At 40.8% G+C, this 24,164-nt stretch overlaps 1 long non-coding RNA gene and 1 pseudogene across 1 annotated transcript in view; one reads left to right on the top strand and one right to left on the bottom strand.

The window, feature by feature from the left end:
- The window catches only part of LOC147572115 (uncharacterized), a 390,805-nt gene that overhangs the window by 11,857 nt on the left and 354,784 nt on the right, over window positions 1-24,164 (top strand). The window lies entirely within an intron of this gene.
- On the bottom strand, window positions 18,234-18,920 carry LOC112859358 (small ribosomal subunit protein uS8-like; annotated as a pseudogene).

Raw genomic sequence — 24,164 nt, 5'->3', positions numbered from 1 at the left:
CAGCCCTGATGTCTGGGAATTCAAATGTGATGTGAGCATCCGTCATCATGCCCTGGTGACTCTATCTTTTCAGCATCTCCCGAATCCCTCACCTCCTCTTTCACCCCTTCCTCACTGCTTTTACCCGGGCCCTCGCTGCTTCTCAGGTGGATCACTGCCACCCAGTTCCCTAAGTGCCACGTCGTGGTATTGTTCATCCAAAGACAGAAACATTGCAAGATGGCAGACTTCTTTCTGGACAAAAGGCAAGAATGATATTTCGGGAGCAAAACGGAGCAGGGGTACATTTCCCTGAGGACCATGCTTGCATCCCTGGCACTTGAACCTCACCTGGGGAAGTGTTTCTTTACTAGAAGGAAAAGGAAAACAAAGGTCCTGAATGAGGCTTGCACTTTATTTTTATTCTCTTCGTGCGTTTCAATTTTGATTCTCTTTCACCAGTTTATTCCTATCAGTCCACAAGCCGTTTGCCCCAGGGCAAGTTTACAATTTTGATAGTATAGCTTTTGAAATCTTTTAAGTAGATGTATTTGGGAGAGGGAGGCCAGACCTTTTAGTTTGACATCTTTAACTACCTCCTGCCAGAGGAAGTGCTTGGTCAAAATCATCCGCGTTTGGAAAGTCTTCATTTGCAACATCAGTGATAATTATCTGCAGAATTCCAGAGCCAAGATGGCCTGCCAGTCAAGCAGAGACACCTCAAATATATCAACTCTTTCAAATACTTTAAAAGAGAGACACTTTTTCTTTGACTCGCGAGAAGAAAAGTCTTAGCTGTTAGGGCATATACAGAATGGGGAACGTCGGAAGCGATGCTACGTGATTATAAACCTCAACGAAAGAATCAAAACCTCCTTCAGGGAAAGCTTCATGTGCTTGTCAAAAGGAAAACAAATTTAGAAGCTGAGAACATAAAAGTGCTTTACCTGTATGTAAACACATAGATGGATGTGGCCCGGGCTCATGGTCTAACCTCTGGACTTTAGAGCATGTGACTGCATCGATTGCCCTGAGGGGGTACCTTGAAATTCACACACACAAACCCCATACTCACACACAGCAAACATATATCACATACACATATACACACACTCCCCACACATACATATACACACCACACACACACACACACACACACACACACACACACACACACGTGCGCAGGCGCATTTTGCTTTATCATTTAAAATACAAGGAAAACACCTCTCCTCATCAAACATTAGTATGTTAGAGAACAATGGTCTTTTTCCAAGTCTCTTGAATTCCTTAAAAAGAAAGTGCAAATCAAGGAGATGAGCTCATCTCTGTGTCCTTCCCGGAAACTCATTTTTATTATGAGGAAGGACAGGCTCTATTTTTATTATAATGAAGAGAAGGCAAATTCTAAAGCTCCCTTTAAAATGTTAATATATGCCCTGCAGATGCAAGGTCTTGTTAGACATTTACTCTGTTTTGGGTTGGGGAAACCAATTGGTACTCTGTAGTGGGCAAATAAAAGCATACAGGATGAAATCCTGTGGTGAGGAGGTTGAAACAAGGGTGGTTTAAAAGCGCGGCTCTGGGGCTGGCATCATCTGGATTCTCCTCCTGGCTCTGCTTCGCGTGGCCTTGACTGAATTCCTAACGTCTCCAAGCTTCATCTGCGGAGGCGCATCATTGTAGGACTTCATTCATAGGATTGCTGTAAAGATCCAAATGGAAACTGTTTACAGCAGGGCTGGAAACATAGTCAAGAGTAGATAGGTCTTTGTTAATAAGCAGAATGATGCCTGGAGCTGCGGAAGCTCCCCTGAGTCTGTCGGCACCCCCCGCACCTGTCAGTTTTCTGTTCTAATTACAGGGCAGTGACCAGAAGAAGGGGGAAAAGAGCTGAAAAAATATGACTATAGACAGGATAAGGCAGAGAGACTAGGGTGCATCAGGATCACTGGGTATGACCTCATGACCCCTCACCCCTTCCCACCATACCACCGGCAAGTAGATCCTGCCAATCATGGTCTTAATGGGGGGGCCAGGTGGCCAATTTTATCCGTTACAATCTTCAAAGGTACAAATCGATCAGTTCTACCATTTCTGCTTTTCATCAAAATAGCAGGCAACATTTAACTTCACGTGGCTCAAGTATCAGAAGCAGCTTTGAACACCACGTCTTTTCTTCCCCCGAATTCAGGGGCCATAAAAACTGGCCAGGAGGAGGCCTCAGATCTGGTTCTTTATAGTAGATGTTCCAAAATTGTGACCAGCAGTTGGAAATTGGCCCAGAGAGATGTTTCGTTCGGCCTATTTGATCCGTTTTAACATTTTGAATTGGTGTCCAGTATTTAAGGATAAGAAACTTGCATAAAAGTATGAATTTCCAGCTAATTTTGGAAATCAGATCTGGCTCTTGTCCAGGCTCCCATTCCTGTTTGGACCTACAGGTAGGGGCCAAGTTGTGGCTGTCCTGGGAGGGAGGTGGGTCCTTCAGTTTGTTGGGCCCTGCTGGGCCTGCTGTATACATTCTAATCTTCCTGAAAGGTCTGAATTCCATTGCTGGTTTTACAAGGTTTTTTTCTTTTTTTTTCCAATTGAGATATAATTGACTTATTATGTTAGTTTCAGGTGGACAGCAAATATTCTCATTTAGTATTTTTATATATTGGGAAGTGGTCACCACAATGAGTATGGTTAACATCTGTTACCTTAAATAGTTACAAAAATTTTTTTTTCCTGTGATGAGAAGTTTTAGGATCTATTATAGTCTTATCCACTTTCAAAAAAAAATGTTTTTAATGTTTATTTTTGAGAGACAGAGAGACAGGGTTTGAGCAGGGAAGGGGTCGAGAGAGAGGGAGACACAGAATCTGAAGCAGGCTCCAGGCTCTGAGCTTTCAGCACAGAGCCCGACGTGGGGCTAGAACTCACGAGCGGTGAGATCATGACCTGAGCTGAGGTAGGACACTTAACCAACTGAGCCACCCAGGTGCCCCAGTCTTAGCCACTTTCAAATTCAAGAATGTGATTAACTGTAGTCACCATGCTAAACGTTACATCCCCATGATTTCTGTATTTTATAACTGGAAGTTTGTACCTTTTGACTGCTTTTACCCATTTCACCCTTCTACCCATCCCCCCTTTTTAGCAACTACCAATCTGTTCTCTGTATCTATGAACTTGGTGGTTTTTGTTTTTGTTTTTGGATTCCACATATAAGTGAGATCATACAGTATTTGTCTTTCTTATTTCACTTAGCATAAAGCCCTCACAGTCCATCCATGTTGTCTCAAATGGCAACATTTTGTTCCTTTTCATGGCTAAATAATGTTCCATTGTATTATATATATATATATATATATATATATATATATATATATATATTTATATATATACATATATATACATATCTACGTATATATACATATGCCACATTTCTTGATTCATCTATTGATAAATACTTAAGTTGTTTCCATATCCTGGCTGTTGTAAATAATGCTGCAATGAACATGAGCGTGCAGACACCTCTTTGAATTAGTATTTTTTGGATAAAGTTTCTTTGGATGAATACCTAGAAGCAGAGTTGCTGGATCATATGGAAATTGTATTTTTAATTTTTTGGAGGAACCTCCATACTGTTTTCCACAGTAGCTGTACCAATATACGGTTGTACCACAGTGTACAAGGGTTCCCCTTTCTCCACATCCTCACCAACACTTGCTATTCCTCTCTCCTTTTTTTTTTTTTTTTTTTTTGACAGAGAGAGATAGAGAGAGAGAGCATGAGTTGAAGCAGAAGGAGAGAGATTCTTAAGCAGGCTCTACACTCAGGATGGAGCCTGACACGGGGCTTGATCCCATGACCCTACAATCATGACATGAGCTAAAATCAAGGGTGTGATACTCAACTGACAGAGCCACCTAGGCGCCCCTGTCTTGTTCATACTAGCCATTTTAACAGGTGTAAGGAGATATCTTATTGTGGTTTTGATTTGCATTTCCCTGGTGATGAGTGATGTTGAGCATCTTTTCATCTGTCTCCCATCTGTATATCTTCTTTGGAAAAATGTCTATTCAGATCCACTGGCATTTTTTAATCAGATATATGATTCACAATTTTTTTTTGTTTTTGCTATTGAGTTATATAAATACTTTATATATTTTGGATATTAACCCTTGAATCAGATATATGACTTGCAAATATTTCCTCTCATTCATTAGGCTGTCATAGTTAATTTCATTGATGTTTTCTTTGCTGTACAGAAGCATTTTAATATGATGTAGTCCCATTTATTTAATTTTGCTTTTGTTGCCTTTGCTTTTGGTGTCAGTTTTAAAAAATCACCTTCAACACCTACGTGAAGGAGCTTACGTACCATTTATGTTTTCTTCTAGAGGTTTTATGGTTTCAGGTCTTACATTCAAGTGTTTAATACACTTTGAATTAATTTTTGTGTATGAAGTAAGACAGTGGTCCGATTTCATTCTTTTGAATGTGTTTTCCGGTTTCCTCAGCACTATTTGTTGACAAGATGGTCTTCTCTCTATTGTATGTTCTTGGCTCCTTTGCCATGAATTAATTGATCATATACACATTGTTTTATTTCTGGGCTTTTTTTTTTAAGCTTTAACTTGTTTTATTTTTTTTAAATTTACATCCAAATTAGTTAGCATATAGTGCAACAATGATTTCAGGAGTAGATTCCTTAGCGCCCCTTCCCCATTTAGCCCATCCCCCCTCCCACAACCCCTCCAGTAACCCTCTGTTTGTTCTCCATACTTATGAGTCTCATCTGTTTTGTCCCCCTCTCTGTTTTTATATTTTTGTTTCCCTTCCCTTATGTTCATCTGTTTTGTCTCTTAAAGTCCTCATATGAATGAAGTCATATGATTTCTGTCTTTCTCTCACTGACTAATGTCACTTAGCATAATACACTCCAGTTCCATCCATGTAGTTGCAAATGGTAAGATTTCATTCTTTTTGATTGCCGAGTAACACTCCATTGTATATATATATACACCACTTTTTCTTTATCCATTCATCCATCTATGGACATCTGGGCTCTTTCCATCCTTTGGCTATTGTTGATAGTGCTGCTATAAACATGGGGGTGCATGTGTCCCTTTGAAACAGCACACCTGTATCCCTTGGATAAGTGCCTAGTAGTGCAATTCCTAGGTCGTAGGGTAGTTCTCTTTTTAGTTATTTGAGGAACCTCCATACTGTTTTCCAGAGTGTCTACACCAGCTTGCATTCCCATTAACAATGCAAAAGAGACCCTCTTTCTCCGCATCCTTGCCAACATCTGTTGTTGCCTGAGTTGTTAATGTTAGTCATTCTGATGGGTGTCAGGTGGTATCTCATTGTGGTTTTGATTTGTATTTCCCTGATTATGAGTGATGTTGAGCATTTTTTCATGTGTCGGTTGGCCATCTGGATGTCTTCCTTGGAGAAGTGTCTATTCATATCTTTCGCCCATTTCTTCACTGGATTATTTGTTGAGTTTGATAAGTTCTTTATAGATTTTGGATACTAACCTTTTCTCTGATATGTCATTTGCAAATATCTTCTCCCATTCTGTCAGTTGCCTTTTAGTTTTGCTGATTGTTCCCTTTGCTGTGAAGAAGCTTTTTATTTTGATGAGGTCCCAGGAGTTCCTTTTTGCTTTTGTTTCCCTTGCCTCCAGAGACGTGTTGAGTAAGAAGTTGCTGTGGCCAAGATCAAAGAGGTTTTTGCCTGCTTTCTCCTCAAGGATTTTGATGGCTTCCTGTTTTACATTGAGGTCTTTCATCCGTTTTGAGTTTATTTTTGTATATGGTGTAAGAAAGTGGTCCAGGTTCATTCTTCTGCATGTCGCTGTCCAGTTTTCCTAGCACCATTTGCTGAAGAGACTGTGTTTATTCCATTGGAGATTCTTTCCTGCTTTGTCAAAGATTAGTTGGCCATACGTTTGTGGGTCCATTTCTGGGTTCTCTATTCTGTTCCATTGATCTGAGTGTTCTTGTGCCAGTACCGTACCGTCTTGATGATTACAGGTTTGTAGTATAGCTTGAAGTCTGAGATTGTGATGCCTCCTGCTTTGGATTTCTTTTTCAAGATCGCTTTGGGTATTTGGGGTCTTTTCTGCTTCCATACAAATTTTAGGATTATTTATTCTAGCTCTGTGAAGAATGCTGGTGTGACTTTGATAGGGATTGCATTGAATATGTAGATTGCTTTGGGTACTATCGACATTGGAACAATATTTGTTCTTCCTATCCAGGAGCATGGAATCTTTTTCCATTTGTGTGTGTGTGTGTGTGTGTGTGTGTGTGTGTGTGTGTGTGTCTTCAATTTCTTTCATAAGCTTTCTATAGTTTTCAGTGTATAGATTTTTCACCTCTTTGGTTAGATTTATTCCTAGGTATTTTATGTTTCTTTGTGCCACTGTAAATGGGATCGATTTCTGATTTCTCTTTCTGTTGCTTCATTGTTGGTGTATAGGAATGCAACCGATTTCTGTGCATTGATTTTATATCCTGCAACTTTGCTGAATTCATGAATCAATTCTAGCAGTTTTTTGGTGGAATCTTTTGGGTTTTCCATATAGAGTATCATGTCATCTGCGAAGAGTCAAAGTTTGACCTCGTCCTGGCCAATTTGGATGCCTTTTATTTCTTTCTGTTGTCTGATTGCTGAGGCTAAGACTTCCAATGCTATGTTGAATAACAGTGGCGAGAGTAGACATCCCTGTCTTGTTCCTGACCTTAGGGGGAAAGCTCTCCGTTTTTCCCCATTGAGGATGATATTAGCGTTGGGTCGTTCATATATGGCTTTTATGATCTCAAGGTATGCTCCTTCTCTCCCTACTTTCTTGAGGCTTTTTATCAAGAAAGGATGCTGTATTTTGTCAAATGCTTTCTCTGGATCTATTGAGAGGATCATATGGTTCTTGTCCTTTCTTTTATTGATGTGATGAATCACGTTAATTGTTTTGCGGATATTGAACCAGTCCTGCATCCCAGATATGAATCCCGCTTTGTCGTGGTGAATAATTTTTTTAATGTATTGTTGGATCTGGCTGGCAAATATCTTGTTGAGGATTTTTGCATCCATGTTCATCAGGGAAATCAGTCTATAGTTCTCCTTCTTAGTGGGGTCTCTGTCTGGTTTTGGAATCAAGGTAATGTTGGCTTCCTAGAAAGAGTTTGGAAGATTTCCTTCCATTTCTATTTTTTGGAACAGCTTCAGGAGAATAGGTGTTAGCTCTTCCTTAAATGTTTGGTAGGATTTCCCTGGAAAGCCATCTGGCTCTGGACTCTTGTTTTTTGGCAGATTTTTGATTACTAATTCGATTTCCTTACTGGTTGTGGATCTGTTCAAATTTTTTATTTCTTCCTGTTTCAGTTTGGTCATGTATGTGTTTCTAGGGATTTGTCCATTTCTTCCAGATTACCCATTTTATTGGCATATAATTGCTCATAATATTCTCTTATTATTGTTTTTATTTCTGCTGTGTTGGTTGTGATCTCTCCTCTTTCATTCTTGATTTTATTTATTTAGGTCCTTTCCTTTTTCTTTTTGATCAAACTGGCTAATGGTTTATCAATTTTGTTAATTCTTTCAAAGAACCAGCTTCTGGTTTCATTGATCTGTTCTACTGTTTCTGTTTGTTTGTTTGTTTTGATAGCATTAATTTCTGCTCTAATTGTTATTATTTCCTGTCTTCTGCTGGTTTGGGGTTTTATTTGCTGTTTTTTTTCCAGCTTCTTAAGGTGTAAGGTTAGGTTGTGTCTCTGACATCTTTCTTCCTTCTTAGGAAGGCCTGGATTGCTATATACTTTCCTCTTACGACTGCCTTTGCTGTGTCCCAGAGGTTTTGGGTTGTGGTGTTATCATTTTCATTGGCTTCCATATACTTTTTAATTTCCTCTTTAACTGCTTGGTTAGCCCATTCATTCTTTAGTAGGATGTTCTTCAGTCTCCAAGTATTTGTTACCTTTCCAAATTTTTTCTTGTGGTTGATTTTGAGTTTCATAGTGTTGTGGTCTGAAAGTATGCACGATATGATCCCAATCTTTTTGTACTTGTTGAGTGCTTATTTGTGTCCCAGTATATGTTCCATTCTGGAGAACGTTCCATGTGCAGTGGAGCAGAATATATATTCTGCTGCTTTAGGATGAAATGTTCTGAATGTATCTGTTAAGTCCATTTGGTCCAGTGTGTCATTCAAAGCCATTGTTTCCTTGTTGATTTTTGATTAGATGATCTGTCCATTGCTGTGCATGGGGTGTTGAAGTCTCCTACTATTATGGTATTACTATCAATGAGTATCTTTATGTTTGTGATTAATTGATTTGTATATTTGGGTGCCACCACATTTGGCGCATAAATGTTTACAATTGTTAGGTCTTCTTGGTGGATAGACCCTTTGATTATGATATAATGCCCTTCTGAATCTCTTGATACAGTCTTTACTTTAAAGTCTAGATTGTCTGATATAAGTGGCTACTTCGGCTTTCTTTCGTTCACCATTAGCATGATAGATGGTTCTCCATCCCCTTATTTTCAATCTGAAGGTGTCTTTAGGTCTAAAGTGTGTCTCTTGTAAACAGCATATAGATGGATCTTGTTTTCTTATCCATTCTGTTACCCTATGTCTTTTGATTGGAGCATTGAGTCCATTGACATTTAGAGTAAGTATTGAAAGATATGAATTTATTGCCATTATGATGCTTGTGGAGTTGGAGTTTCTGGTGGTGTTCTCTGGTCCTTTGTAATCTTTGTTGCTTTTGGTATTTGTATATATATATATTTTTTCACCTTTTCTCTCCTCAGAGAATCCCCCTTAAAATTTCTTGCAGGGCTGGTTTAGTGGTCATAAACTTCTTTAATTTTTGTTGGGAAACTTTTTATCTCTCTTTCTATTTTGAACGACAGACTTGCTGGGTAAAGAACTCTTGGCTGCATATTTTCTGATTCAGCACACTGAATATATTCTGCCACTCCTTTCTGGCCTGCCAAGTTTCTGTGGATAGGTCTGCTCTAAAACTGATCTGTCTTCCCTTGTGGTTTAGGGACTTTTTCTCCCTTGCTGCTTTCATGATTCTCTCTTTGCCTGAGTATTTTGTGAATTTGACTCTGATATGCCTTGTTGTTGGTCAGTTTTTGTTGAATCTAATGGGGGTCCTCTGTGCTTCCTGGATTTTGATGTCTGTGTCTTTCCCCAGGTTAGGAAAGTCTTCTGCTATGATTTACTCACATAAGCCTTCTACCCCTATTTCTCTCTCTTCCTCTTCTGGCACTCCTATGATTCTGATGTTTCTTTTTAGTGACTCACTGATTTCTCTAATTCTTAAATCGTGCTCTTTTGCCTTAATTTCCCTCTTTTTTTATGCTTCATTATTTTCTATAAGTTTGTCCTCTATATCACGGATTCTCTGTTCTGCCTCATCCATCCTTGCCACCTCTGCATCCATCCATGATTGCAGCATTTTTAATCAGCATTTAGTTATTAGCAAATTAGTTATAGCATTTTTAATTTAATTCTATTTTTTACTTCTTTGATCTCTGCAGAAAGGGATTCTAATCTATTTTTGACTGCAGCTAGTATTCTTATTATCGTGATTCTAAATTCTGGTTCAGACATCTCGCTTGTATCTGTGTTGGTTAAATCCCTGGCTTTCGTCTCTTCATGCTGTTTCTTTTGGGGTGAATTCCTTCGTTTTGTCATTTTGAAGGGAGAAAAAGAATTAATGAGGTAGAAAAATTGAAATAAAAAATTAAAATAAAAAATATTAAAATTAATAATTTAGCGCACACACACACACACATATCGAATAGATGATGCTAGGTCCTAGGTGCATTTTGGTCTTGGTGTTGAAAGTGGTTTGACAGATTAGAGAAAAAGAAGGGGAAAAAAAGGAAGTTTGGGAATTGAATAAATGAATACACTGAGGTAGACTAAAATGAAATGATGGGAGTAAAATAGAATTTGAAAAAATTTACACAAAAGTAAAGGATATAGTAGAAAAAAATTAAAGAAAAATATTTTTCATAAAAATGAAAAATAAAAATGAAGTTTTTCTCTTTCCGCATTCCAGAAAAAGAAAAGAAATGATAAAGAGAAAAAAGAAAGAAAAAAAGGAAATTGTTTGAAAATTTGAAAACGTGACTGCACTGAAGTAGACTAAAATAAAATGATGGAAGTAAGATAGAATTGGAAAAAATTTACACAAAATAAAAAATATAATAAAAAAATTAAAGGAAAATATTTTTAATAAAAAGGGAAAATAAAAATGAATTTTTTCTCTTTCTGTATTCAAGAAAAACAAAAGTAGTGTAAAAGAGAAAAAAAAAGAAAGAAAATTGAATAGATGGACTTGCTAACAGATTGAAATCAGACTGAAATTACTTTGTTTTCCCCTAGAAGTCAGTCTATGTAGAGCCTTATAGTCCATAAACTAAGACGTCGGTGAGACTTGTGTTCTTGAAGAGCAAGGTGGGCCCAGTCAGGCGGGGCTCGGTGTGACGGCTCCGTTCTCCACTAGATGGCGCTGCTAGCCTCCTGGGGTGGATGGTTGCGGCACTTGTAAGTATGCGCGTGCGCGGGAGCGTGAAAATGGCGTCCTCCAGGTACCCTGTCTGTTCTCCTCGATCAGCAATCGCGCACCTGTCCTGTCTTCAGCTTCTGTCCACTCCCTGCTTCACTCTCCATGACCAAGCACCAGGCAGTACCTCTCTCCTGAGTTTTGTCTCAGATGCGGCTGTTTTCCCCGCCCCTTACTTCTGACGGACTGCGGCCTTGACCCGTTGAGCCCCTCTGCGGGAGGGTCTCCGAGCACTGGCCGAATGAGCAACAGCCGAATGTCAGCTGAACCCAGGAACGCTTGTGGGACCCTGCCTGCTGCCGGAGCCCCGAGACTGCGGCCAGGTGCCAGCCCGCCCCAGGAAAAGGTCGCGAGATGGTGTAGCAGCAGCGTTTCGGGGATTATGGAAAATCACAACACACGCCTGGCAGCGGGCTTCACCCCCGACGACCTTGTTCCAGCACCAGCGACTGTGGCCGTTTTCCGGGGTCTGCCGGGACCAGGTGGCTTCAGCCATCTCTACCAAATGTCCTTCCAGCAGTGGAACCGCTTCTCCCCGTGTGGCCCGAGCACCTCCCGGACCCCACTCTGCTCCTGGGGATTCGCCCTTCCCACCAGAGCACCGCCAGGTAGGGAGCTGCGGAGTTGCGGTCTCTGTGCCCCCCTTGTTTACAGTCTTACTGGAACTTAAACCCTCTCCTTTCTCCTTTCTCCCTTTTTAGTTCAGTCCCTGCGGCTGTTTCCAATTTTCCACTTTCTCTCCAGCTGCTTTTGGGGATGGGGTGCTTTTCCCGTATTCTCCCCCCTCCATCCTCTGTCCACCTGCAAAAGTGGCTCCCTGCCCACCGCCGGCTTCTCTCTTCCCAGGTTCACCTCTCCGCGCCAGGTACATGCTGAGTTCTGTGGTTCAGGTTGTGCAGATCGTTGTGTTAATCCTCCAATCAGTTTTCTAGGTGTGTAGGATGGTTTAGTGTTGGTCCGGCTGTATTTCATGGACACAAGACGCACAAAAAACCTATTTCTGGGCTTTCTATCATGTTCCATTGTTCTTTGTGTCTGTTTTAATGCCAGTACCGTGCTGTTTTCATTACCGTAGCTTTTGTAATATAGTTTGAGGTCAGGGAGCGTGATGTCTCCAGCTTTGTTCTTTCTCAAGTTTGCTTTGGCTATCTGGGTCTTTTGGGGTCTCATGCAAATTTTAGGATCATTTGTTCTACTTCTGTGAAAAAAGATACTGGAATTTTGACAGGGATTTCAGTGAAAGTGTATATTGCTTTGGGGAATATGAACATTTGAAAAGTATTTATTTATTTGTTTATTTATTTATTTATCTTGAGAGATAGAGAGCGGGTGTGCACAAGGGTGAGAGAGAGAATCCCAACTGGCTCCGTGCTGTCAGCCCCAGAGCCTGATGCAGGGTTCAATGTTGGTTAACCCAAACTTAATTTTAAGCAGTAAGTTAGTTACATTAAAATATATAGGATTGTGGAGGGGGGGATATATGACTAATGTGTTTTTTCTCAACCTCCAGACAGATGCATTTTCAGGTTAAGAACTACGTTTTTATAGTTTGAGATACATCACATGTATATATTCTCCAGTCTCATAACTACTCTTTTATAGTTTTTTTTTTATCACTTTATCTCTTTGTGGTAGATCTTGGACCATTTCCTCGGAGGCTTCTTCCAACTTGCCAACTCTCTTTAGCTCTTTATGATCTGTTGTATTTCATTTGCTGGATTTTTTCAGGTTAAAGGTTACACTTTGTTTTTCATTTGGAGAAGTTTTTTAAGCTTTCCCCATTCATCGTTTCAAAGTGTCCTGCTTGTTTGTTTTTTTTAAGGATTTTATTTTATCTTTATCTTTAATTACTTATAACATTATTGTTTTGGATTCTCTTTCAGGTTTTTCAATGACTTTGAGTTCTTTGGGGGAAAACTTGGGTTTCGTGAAATGTCCCCCACTTTCCGCTTTTGTGACTGCTTTTTCATATCTGTAGCTTTTTATTGTGAGTTGATTTTTTTTTAACGTTTATTTATTTTTGAGAGACAGAGAGACCGAGCATGAGCATGGGAGGGGCTGAGAGAGGGGAAGACACAGAAGCCGAAGCAGGCTCCAGGCTCTGAGCTGTCAGCACAGAGCCGGATGTGGCGATCGAACTCACAAACCGTGAGATCATGACCTGATCATGAGCCGAGGTCGGAGGCTCAACCAACTGAGCCACCCAGGCACCCCTGTTGTGAGTTGATTTTTACGGAGGCATTTATTTGTTGATGTTTCTCCTGTGGAAGTGCTCTAGGCTGGGAAAGTGACATTAAGCAGCATTTTTGTGCTAGCTTGCTAATGGGTCCTGGTGGTATTACTCATCCTGGAGTGGAGTTTATATGAACTGATTGGCTTATGTTTTAAAGTTTCTGTGAAAGCAAGCTGCTCGCTGAAGGCTTCTCCTTCACCTAAATAGACTTAAGTCAACACTTGTTCCTGTGTGGCTGTCAGAATTCCCATACCTGATTGAAAACCATCCCTGTGCCCGCTGGAAATACTGGGTTCGCCTCAGTGTTTAGACTTTGATTTCATTCTTCGTATCTGACAAGTGAAGACTTTCCTGTGTTTTAAACTTGCTTATATATTTGAAAATACCCTTTAAATACTTATCTAGGATTTTATGTGTTTTCAGCAGGAACTGGTTTACAGAGCTGGCTGGCCACATTGCGAGGAATCCACTCTTCTTAAAGATTCTGTTTTCTGATGAAAAGCACCCTTAGACTTTGGTGTCTTGATTTCCCTGTTTGTTTATTTGTTTGTTTTTTGCCTCCAATGTTTTCAATCAAGTGCTGAGTTGTTTTCCGGAAGAGCGAAAGATGAATCCTCCTATTGGAAACATGCCATTTTCATGAAATCCAAAGAAATTCTTTTAAAAATTCCCCTTCCAGCCACTTGCCTCCCCTACCATCGAAATCTCTCTACCTCAATTTAGATCTCTTTTCCCAGATAAATACTTTATATGATTTAGGTTTACTCATGAACTCTACCTTTTTCTTCTTGTGGAAACATTCCCCTGAATTATCAGAATCACTAACCCCTTCTTTCCCTTGCATTGCACATGGTTTCTTCTTCTTCCCTTATCAAATAATTAGTGCGAAGCTATCATACTAATCCACATATTTGTTCCATCATGCACTTGGAGATTTGTGGAGAACAGAGCATTTTTATTTGAGTGCTTCTTGCATATCTGGTTCCATTTTAGTGGCGTGTGGAGTATGTAACAGACTCTCAGCCATATACTGGAGGTGTGTAATATGCCTCCACCCACAAGGATCTTACCACCTGGTTGACGAGGATAGACTTTTGTTTATTTGTTTATTTATTTTATTGAGAGAGAGAGAGAGAGAGTGAGTGTGAGCATGAGCGGGGGAGAATCAGAAAGAGAGTGGGACAGAGGATCTGAAGAGGGCTCTGTGCTGACAGCAGAGAACCCAGTGCGGGTTTGAACTCATGAACTGTGATCATGACCTGAGCCAAAGTCGAATGCTTAACCGACTGAGCCACCGAGGCCCTCAAGGATAGACTCTTACAGCAAAGAATTTTACAACAGTATGAGACAACACATGTTATCAATGGCTACAACATTGAGGAGTAAGAACACAGAGAAGGGGGTGGCCCTGCAGGGGAGAAGAGGTTGAGGAAGGCTCTCCAGGAGCCGAGTTAGACTTGAAGACACGGAAGGATTTGGGCGAGGCTTGTTCTCACGGGGAGAACGCCTCATCAAATCCAGCGTGTCTACGGAAGGCTCTGTAGAGGGACCCAAACGTTCCCCACTTCAGCCACAGAAAGTAAACAATACCCAAAGAAGTCACTTCTGCAAGCAAAATAACTCAGTGATGCTTGAGTAAGTCCATGAGGAGTACTTTTACAGATGGTTTCACTGGCAGCTGCATTTTGTCTGGTAAAACAGAAACCGATAGGCATTCATTCTGTTTACTGATAGTAACTCAGAAACGTCTCTAACCACAACAGTTTCATTTCGTCTCACGCATTCTGAGACATGCTAACGTGGATTATTTCTTTACAAAGAACTTTAGAATGTACACTTATAAATCCTTTCCCTCGCGGGGTAAAATCGAGCACCTGTTTGGGCAACAAAATGTGAGACACAGGCAGGTTGCTGAAAGGGAAGAAAGGGCAGTGCATGTCAGAATGTTCCAGCTTCCCAGACCTCCCTTCCTCTGAGCTCCTCTTCCAAGGATGATTTCTCTTTTACGAGTCCTTGGAAATTAATTTTTCTCTCAAATAAACATAGTTCCCTTTGTATTCTTTACACAGTCTTCGTATTGGTGGGCAAAGAGTTGCATTTACCAGAGACCAGCGTGCTACCCCACAAAGGGTTATTCTCAGGATTTTCCTGTCCGTTTTTCTTCCCACCATTCACATCTCTGAGTTTCATAGTGAAGCCAATGCCAGTTCCACATTCTTCCCTGGATTCTGTAGGGGTCTCGTCATTCAAGGGCAAGAACAAATTGCTGGCAAGCTCTTCCGCACATGTTTATAATCACTGACATTTGCATCGCTGCGACTAAAAGATGCATTCTTGCTACACACGTATATGGAGGATGGTTGGAAACAATCTGTTTGGAGTTAGGCTTCCTCCCTTTGATATGTGTTTCCAATTGCTGACCAAACGCTGCCTTAGTTTTGTTCGTAGGAAGCTGAACTGACCAACAAAAAACAGCCCATTGTTTGGACTGTCTACGACACTTGGCTTTCCCGGAGGTTGGCCTCACCAACTTCCAGGGATCCAGGAAGAAGTCACCTGTGGGATTTAGGAAAACCCAGCCAGATGCTGCTGCCATGCTTTTCCTGTGTGCCTGCAGGTAGACGTAATTGGTGGATGGAATGTATTTTTGCACAGGAATTAAAGAAATGTGTTGCAGATTTGAGCAACAGCTGTATAGGTACTGTATGGCCAGCCTGATGGCAGTTTTTTGCTATGGATGGTCAGTTTTAAGCAAGCTTCCACAGATTTCTCAGTTTTCCCCTCTTATAGTGTGTCCTTCTTGCTCCCAAGTACCTCACCCTTACTAACTTTCCCCGCTCATGTCTCTGGGCTTTTATCCTGCTTCTTCGCTCACCTTTCTCCCCTGCATGCATGCACTTCCCTTCCTGCTTTCCTGTCTGGACCTCACCCCTACCACCACCTCTCAGAGATGGTTCTCCTCACAGCTGGCCAACCCACCGGCCACGGTTGACCTGGCTCTGTGTGCACGCAATCGCTTACTAACGCCTTCCTTATCCTAGCAGAGACATCAGGATATTCTGAACTTGGCTTCCTAGTTTCGGCTCTTCCATTTCCCCTCATCATTATCCTTTGAATTCCACTCTTGAGGTTTCTCTGGTGGCTCATTCCTTACTGCCTCCTGTAAAGAGTGGAGAGATTAACACAGGCATTGCTTTACTGGCATTTTTCCTGGTCCCTTTCTTCAGGGACTTCTTCAGCGTGGAAACATCTTAGTCTTTCCAGCATTTAGGCCTTCCTGCCATCCAAAAACAGAAGGGAAAGAAGAAAAAGAAAAATGGCCATGCTAATTCCTGGGAGTTGTAGAGACTGAGAGAATTAAGGCCTCACATAGAATCATTGATCTTGATCCCTGATTGGGATAGCACGTCTCCAGAATGGTTTCTCTGGAGTCATTTGGGTTTTAATGAGGTCAAAAATAACTAGGACATGGAAATTGATACCATTGTCATAAATACGGAATAGAAAGCCTTTTTGGCTCTCATCATTAGTAAGTAGACAGATGGACTGTTCTTTGCCATAAAACTGAGAACCTTCCTTAAATCTTTTCCTTAATTGTATTTTGCCCGAACTGTTTTGTAGCTATATTTTTCTATAATCTGTATTAGGAACTAAATACATCTACTTCAATATCTTTACTAAGATTTATAGTAAAATAAATTTATTTCTTATTAGTCTGTTCTTGGATTCATAGCACAGAATTAGAAAGATGACCCACATGGTGAGTCATTCTCTAAACGCTCATTTGGGAAGCGGTGTGGAAGAACAGTGAGCCATTATCAAAAAGGGGCCACGGTTTCTCTTTTTCCAACCTGACAATCCAATCTCAACTCCAAGGCAAGAGGAAAAAAGTAAGGCGCCAGCCGCTCACTATCTCTATCCCTCCCCTCCGGTCCATAGGTTGAGCTAGGAGAGGATAGAAACCAGATGTTGATTTCCAATTTTTCCCATTCATTCATTTATTCATTTATTGTATGTCGACTGATTATTGTTTGCAGAGTCTTGTGTTTCCTCTGTGCAACCCAGTTTGGACTCAAGTGTTCAGTCATCAGGAGGTCTGGATGGCAAGTTCACTGGAAGGATGCTTTGGTGTGTTCCACGCGCTTGGAATAGACTTGTAAATAACTGATGCTCATTAAATATTTTGTGTCATTGAGGCCACTGAGGTTCCTGGCATGCTTGTTACTAAAGCCCGCTTGTTGCTTACCACACCTCTGCTGCCACATCTGCCAAGTCCCAGGCTCAGACCTGCAGGTTGGACTATAAGCAGCCTGTTGGGTTGGGGCTGCCATGTGTCTCCCTGTGGCTTTGACCCAGGAGAGCAGGCAGCAAGCGGTGGTCAGAGCATCAGCATTGAAAGCTCAGAGGAGTGAGTGATTACTGGAGCGAACTCAGATCCTTGCCGGGCATGGGGTGTTCTTGCCAACCCTGAGCCCTGCCCTCTGCCTGCTCTTCTTTTTCCTAACTGGCTTTCTTGCACAAGCCTCCTTGGTTCCTGTCTCAGGTGTCTTTCAGCCTCCTCTTGACTCTGTGATTCAGGCCCTGAAGCTTCCTTATTAGCCTTTTCTAGTTGCTGCCTGATTCTAAAAATTAAACATCTTGTTACCTTATTATTATTGTTTTTGAATGCAGCCTGGCCCATTTGGAAGAAAAAAGCTAAGAAATCTAACTTATACTCTTGCTTCTTGTATCATATGGGTACCATTAGGAAAATCATGTTACCGTGGACTTTTTCTAGTCCTGGAATTCATATTTAAAAAATGACTTGGCTGGTGTTAAATGGTTAATGAGCATGTACAACATGCTGGATACAGTATGAGGCATTTTCATGAAGGGTCTCCTATCCTAAACATCTGGAACATCTGCAGCAGGATGAGAACCCGAATTCAGCGCAGGCTGAACCCTGAGAACCATGCCGTACATGGTCTATTATAACTTTAGGACACTCTGAGGCCAGCATGGCTAGAAGTTAACTTTTAGTTAAATCTTTATTATATAGATGATGATATTGAGATACAGAAAAGTAAGACGACTTGCTCAAGGTTATATAGATGTTTAGTGGGAGATTAGGGATGGGAACTCTGTATTCCAGCTTCCAGCTCAGTATTTTTTCCACTATGCATCTTCCCTATGGTTCTGAATCATCTTGGAATAGTACAGCCCTATCAATGGATGTATTATGTAATAATACATCCCTTTACTCAGGTGCCACGTAATCTATGCTTGCTTTAAAATGTTTTAATGTACATGTGTTCAATCATATGCAAACGTAGAGAACAGAAAAATAAACCTTTGTATGCAGAATGCCAGCTTGATTCATTACCAACGTTTTGCCTCTTTTTGGTTTCATCTGTTTCCCTTTTTTAATTGTTAAGTATTTTTTTTCCCACTGAGGCATTTTAATTGCACATATATATGACATCCCTAGAAAAAGAATCCCAGGATTTTCCCTCCTGTGTGTTTTTGTCCTGCTTCTTCATGGTCCATGATGCCAGCTGAGGCTGCCAGTACAATGACAGCAAACTGGAGGGACAGGAGCCAAGGATTCTGCTATTTGCCTAGAACTTTGAGTTGCACATCAAATCTGGGGATGATCACTCCACACTTGTTTAACCTGCCTGTGAGGTCCAAACAATTTTCCCAGCTCTGTGATCATCAATGATTTCAAATTTGCCAATGTAAACACACTTCATCATCACGGTTAGAAACTGGATGATGACGGGGCACCTGGGTGGCTCAGTTGGTTGGGTGACCAACTTCGGCTCAGGTCATGATCTCATGGTTCGTGAGTTCAAGCCCCGCGTCGGGCTCTGTGCTGACAGCTCGGAGCCTGGAGCCTGCTTCTGATTCTGTGTCTCCCTCTCTCTCTGCCCCTCCCCTGCTCACGCTCTGTGTCTCTCCATCTCTCAATAATGAATAAACGTTAAAAAAAAATTAATAAAAAAAAAAAGGAACTGGATGATGACTTTGGAGCATGGCCTAATAAGAACCTGGCGTTTACCTCTCTTTTCAGTATTATTAATGCTCTTGAGATCATCTGTCAGGACATTCATGTGCACCACTATGGTTGCACGGAAAGATGGTGGAAAGAGCTAATTGTTAAGTATTTTAAAGCGAATCCCAGGCCATATCATTTCTCCTACAAGTACTTCTGTATGTATTTCTAACAGTTATGAAATACCATAATCACACTTAATAAAATTCAGGATATTTTCTCAATATTACCCAATACTCATTCTACATTCCATTTTTTCTCAATTTTTCTCTAAGAAGTTACTTGTAAGAGTTGTTTTTCTTTTTCAAATTGAAATCAAAGTAAGGAGCCTATATTTTATTTGCTGGTCTATGTCTTGTAAAGATTTTTTTTTTTTTAACATTTGATAATTCCCCAGCCTTATTTTTTTCTGCTATTTATGGGTTAAAGAAATCAAGTAATTTTTCTGTGGCATTTCTTATACTGTGGATCCAGCTAATTACAGCCTTAAGGTATTGTTTAATGTATGTTCCATGTATGTTCTATAAACTGGCAGATGTATCTAGAGGCTCAATTTGATACAAGTTTATTTTGGGGACAAGAACGTGTCATGGATAGTGTTAGGTACTTCCAAATTGCATCACATCAAGTGACAGTAACACCTGGTTTTTCCACCTCTAGTCATGTTAAAATTGACTGACAAGTTTAGGTATTGTGAGTCTGATTCAACCATTATAAAATTCCTCATCAGCTTCTCACCTAAGGGTTTTAACTACCATTGCCCAAATCAATGCTGTCACTAAGGACTATAAAGTTTTGGTTTTTGATGCTGCCACTTTTTTCTGCACTTATTGGTTGGAACTCTTATGTAAAGAACTTTTCCTTATCAGCTATTTGTTGACTCTAAAATACAATGCATACAAGAAAGGTAAGTTAAATGCATTTATTTTAAATTTTCATAATAATAAATCAGCACCTTAGCAATAGTGTCCAATGAGGCATTATCATTTTGGAATTTTAAGAACTCAGGGATTTTCACATATTTGGTGTGTTTTAAATTGTCCATTAATGTTTTTGGTGTTAAGATTGCCAATAGATAGCAGCAGCTTTTTGAAGTTCGTCTTGTGTTTGACACAATGACCTATAGCTTCCTTGCCTTCTGGCGTAATAAGATGTGTCAGCCTCTTGTTGTCCATAACCTGCCTTAAACCTGAAATTGAGCATTCCTCCAAGGAGTCCTAATTCATTTTAGTGATAAATATTATTCAGAAAGCATTGTTTGGTTGCTAAGGTCATTATTACCTCTAGACTTTTCAATAAGCATGAATCACAATGATATTACTAATTTTTATGATAGATTACATGGTTTTTACTTAGCTTTTATGAATTTGTATTTGTATCTCTCTCTTTTTATACATGAGAATCTTGGCCTCTGATGGTTGCATAGCTCGTTCTCAATCACATCTGGCACTCAGCATAGTGGAGACCTGGAACTTTCTGAGAGTCCTTGGGAACTCTCCTCACGCCTCTCCCCTTCGGGGTGCTTAACACTACATTGCACCCAGAACAGACACTCAAATATTTGTTGGATTGAACTGAAGTCCAAGTATTTTTTGAAAGGCACTCTTTGCGGAAGCCCAGGGAAGTAGAGGGCAGGGATCCTAGCTATTTTCTGGCTCAGCTTCTCATTCAGCACTGAAAAACCCTGAGGCCAACTTATTGAAGCAATGTGAACAGGACTAACAGAAAGGAAACCGTATCAACAAAATGTAAACCGCACCCACAGAGTAATTGACTCTTTAGAGCTGTGCTGATATGAATGCTAAGGTAGCTGGATTCAAAAATCTTATCAACTCTCTTAAGAGCTGCCTCTTCCACGTCAGAAGGGGAAGAAGATGAAAGGAAGGAGAGACGAGGAGGAATTGAACGTTTTCTCCCAGGAAGGGAGGACGGGGGTTTGGTGGAGGGAGAAAAGTGGGTGCTCAGCTTTTGTCCTGCAAAACACCTGCAGATCGTTTTTGCCTCAGAGGCAGCCTTGTTCTTCACTTCTCCAAGTGGGAGCACCAGGCCACTTGAGTTTGAGGAGAGAGTGGGCGCGTGGTGGAGCAAAAGCGTTTGTCTTCTGCTCCCCCCCAGATGTCTCTGGCAAACGGCTGCACAGGTAAACATTTGATTGAGTGGATGTGTATTCCTCATATGGTCACATTTCCAAAAGCCCAAGGTCCCTTATTTCTAGTAACTGGTCCTCCTTGTTGACCCAAAACTACAATGTTTAGGAAAATACTTAAAAAAAATTTTTTTTTTACATTTGTTTATTTTTGAGAGAAAGAGAGAGAGAGAGAGAGAGACAGAGTACAAGTGGGGAGAGGGGCAGAGAGAGAGGGAGACACAGAGTCTGAAGCAGGCTCCAGGCTCTGAGCAGTCAGCACAGATCCCGACGTGGGGCTTGAACCCACGAACGTTGAGATCATGACCTGAGCCATAGTCGGACACTTAACCGACTGAGCTACCCAGTCGCCCCTTGGAAGATACTTTGTAGAAGACTGGGCCATGCATTTCTTTGCTTTTATTCTTTAGAAAGAAATACGCTATTTTGTGAAATGTTACTGGTGGCATCCAAAAACTTCTTGGGTTTCAACTCATTCAGCTTAATATAACCCAACAAATACTTACTGAATATTTATTTGTAATACGTTTACATCAGAATAAATATCCTGTGATAAATAGTAAGAATTTTCACCTGCAAATAAACAAATGTGTTTAGGAGTATATTTTCAGTGTTACTAGGATCATTTTACTACCTGTGACTAGGAAGCAGCCTGATAAAAATGCATCTCGACACACTTTCTATCTTTTGGACAAGCACAGGCGTTGCTACTTTGGTCTTGAATCAGCTTCTGAGGAGCCGAGGCGTGTCCAGGCAAGTGGCTCTCTGTAACACATCCATTTGGATTTCAGCTTTGTCTTTGAAATAATAGCCTGACCATGTTTCCAAAGAACAAGTTTGCAGTCAGTGCCAATTTCCCTCCATAGTGTGTATCCTTAATAAAAAGATAAAGCACTAACATTTTTTTTTATATAAGAAAACACATCTACAAGGAAACTTACTAAAATGTCTCTACAGAGGAATAGGTGAGGCATCTCCAGACAAGCCCCAGGCAGATCACTAAAAATCAAATTGGAATGGATGTTGAGACTTTACCGTGGCGATTACTTTGCAATGTACACAGGTACCAGATCATTATGTTGCACACCTGAAACTAATATCATGTTATATGTCAGTTCTATCTCAGTTACAAAAATCACATTGGAGATAAAGCTAGAAATATGGCCAAAACCAGTTGGAATTTTCTTCCATCTAAAGTTGCTTCTCACATTCTTTTTTATTGTTGTTGCTGTATTTTTTAAATTTAAATCCAATTTAGTTAACATATAGTGTAATAATGATTTCAGGAATAGAATTTAGTGATTCATCACTTACATGTAACACCCAGTGCTCATCCCAACAGGTGCCCTCCTCAATGCCCATCACCCATTTAGTTCATCCCCCCCACCCAACACCCCACTCACATTCTTGAACGGGATGGGATTTCCACCCTGTTGGTGACTTCTCCATCTTGTATCAGAAACAAGGAGCCAAGCCCAAGTCCAGGCACATCTTTATAAACTGTTAAATTGCATAAATATGTACTCTGTATTCAGACCGAAACTACCATATTCACTTGTGCTCAGCAGTGCCCTCAAACACACCCTAATTAAACTTAGAACACTAAGTAGATAAGAACAAGAAATAAAAATCAGATACTGATGGAAAAAATGTTACATCAACTGAAAAAAAAAGTCCATTCCACCTTCATAACAACTGCCTAGCTCCTTAGAGGCAAGGTAATCACACAGAGTTGTTTTAGGTGTGCGATTACAGCTAATGAAGGAAGGCTGCCTCACACGGATGCTGTTCTCGGTAGCAAAGGAGGAAGTGTGATTGTACCTTTCATCGGTGGAAGTAATAAGGAATTGAGAAATTATATGGTAGATGGTACCAAGTGGCTTTGTGAGATCCTCTGCTACATCTTTCCCCCGAGTGTGACGATGTTTGTAACGTAACTCTGTTTTACCTCTTGCTACACTAAAGCCCTGGAAATGAATTTTTGATGGTTCAGGATGAGCCCTATGAGGCAGTTATCAAATATGATACGAACACTTCTTACAATATGTCTTTTAAAGAGTAGAAAGTGTTTTGGAAGAGAGGTTTGCTTGGGCTTAAAAAAAATTTTTTTTTAATTCTTTTTAATGTTTGTTTATGTTTGAGAAACAGAGGGAAACAGAGCGTGAGCAGGGGAGGGGCAGAGAGAGAGGGAGACACAGAATCTGAAGCAGGCTCCAGGCCCTGAGCTGTCAGCACAAAGCCCGATGGCAGAGCTTGAACTCATGAACCGCGAGATCATGACCTGAGCTGAAGTTGGTTGCTCAACCAACTGAGTGATGCGGGTGCCCCTTGCTTAGGCTTTTCTCGCCACAGATCTGTGTAGGTTTTTATTCCCTAGGGGGAAAGCCATGCTGCTTCCTTATGGCCATTCCTTTGGTTCTGCTGGAACCATCCATCCACGTCTGCAATATGCTCACAGTTTCCAATCCTAGATTTCTTTGTTTCTGCCGCTATAAGGTTAAGGCTTGTGATGGTGTTTAGAAGGAAATAAACATGCCTTGTAATAGGCCAACATGACGAGCTCCAGCTAGTGGGACCTTTCAAAAGTAAACTTGGAGAATGATCAGTGGAGAAAATAAAGCCTTTATTCCTGGCTACTGAGAGTGATGCCATCCAGCAAGCTGTTCTTTGATTTCACTGTTATGGTGAATCAAAGTACATCTGACACCCTGAGGGGATAGCACAGTTGAAAGACTCCATACTTGAAAACAGAAGAAATTCTAAAGTTACAAACAGGTCTAGCTGGGAGCCATCAGAGTATTCCATATTTTAGAAGGTTTAATTTTCAAGTTCTCCTTCAGTTCACATAAAAGCCCTACTTCCTCTTTCTCTTTCTTGGCCAAAGGACAGGGACCTGGACAGGAGTTCTGGAAAGGGCAATAGGGACCCTGGGAGTTTTCCCGTTCTGGTGGTGGCAGCTGCTGGGTGCCTTTGATTCTGTGCCTTTCGGTTTAATGTCACCATGTTGTCCAGTGGTGCTTTCCCTGGAACTGCTTTAATGACTACGAATATTATTTTGAAAGACCTAACACCTGATCTTCCAATAACAGACCTAGCTATTTTGCTTTTAAATGTCCACAAGAGCTGGGGTGCCTGGGTGGCTCAGTCGGTTGAGCATCCGGCTTCGGCTTGGGTCATGATCTCACGGTT

This window comes from Puma concolor, chromosome F2, assembly GCF_028749965.1.
Source record: "Puma concolor isolate L17-30 chromosome F2, mPumCon1.1.hap2, whole genome shotgun sequence".
In the NCBI taxonomy this organism is placed as follows: Eukaryota; Metazoa; Chordata; class Mammalia; order Carnivora; family Felidae; genus Puma; species Puma concolor.
Note: the sequence above shows the minus strand (reverse complement) of the source record. Positions and strands in the feature narration are given on the sequence as shown.